Source organism: Schistocerca americana, chromosome 3, assembly GCF_021461395.2.
Source record: "Schistocerca americana isolate TAMUIC-IGC-003095 chromosome 3, iqSchAmer2.1, whole genome shotgun sequence".
In the NCBI taxonomy this organism is placed as follows: Eukaryota; Metazoa; Arthropoda; class Insecta; order Orthoptera; family Acrididae; genus Schistocerca; species Schistocerca americana.
In genome coordinates, this window is record NC_060121.1 from 287,923,591 (window position 1) to 287,924,407 (window position 817).

General features: G+C 38.6%; 1 non-coding gene across 1 annotated transcript; it reads right to left on the reverse strand.

Annotated features, from left to right (window-relative positions):
- Nucleotides 1–301: 301 nt before the first annotated feature.
- Trnat-ugu lies at nucleotides 302–376 on the reverse strand. Its single transcript has one exon. It is a non-coding gene; the product is annotated as a tRNA-Thr (tRNA).
- Nucleotides 377–817: the final 441 nt, after the last annotated feature.

Sequence of the window (817 nt, forward strand, 5' to 3'; positions counted from 1 at the left end):
CAATAGCGCTAATGGCTGCGCTTCATTGTAGCTAATCAGAAAACTTAACATTTATATAGGACGAGAATCATAGTGAAATAAAGGTCCAAAGAAAGTGGATTCATTTAATGACACAGAAACTACTTTCCAAATATTACTTAACAACATAATACAGTTTATCTATATATGATGGTAGTATCTGTTCCCGAAAGAACAGTTACCGTGAATGACCATGCAGCTTTGCTAGAAATGAAATATTAAATGGACACCCTAGCTGCAAACAGGCGTTGATGTACTTCATTGGGGACATGTTGAAAATGTGTGCCCCGACCGGGACTCGAACCCGGGATCTCCTGCTTACATGGCAGACGCTCTTTCCATCTGAGCCACCACGGGCACAGAGGATAGTGCGTCTGCAGTGTAACCTCCCCACAGGAAATGTTCTTTAAATGAAAATGGAAATGGAGCCAAGCGTAACCTCCCAACAAAATAATGTTTAATAAAAATGTGAAATGGAACCATGCGTGAACTCGCCACAAAATTGATAAATGAAAATTGACCATTAAACCACACAATATTGATTAAATAATGAACCATGACCAAAATGGAACCCCTCAGCAGAAATAATAATATCTGGTAAATTTTATAAGGATAGCGGCGCTGACCTTCGGCCCTGTGAAATAATTAAACCTGATAAATTTTATAAAGACAGCAGCGCTGACCTTCAGCCCTGTATTCTGAATAAAAAAGCAAAAATTCTTACCTCAATAAAAACTGCATCTATATCTGCTCTTATCTATCGACACAGCTTCGTGCAATGCTGGCCTATATATATATT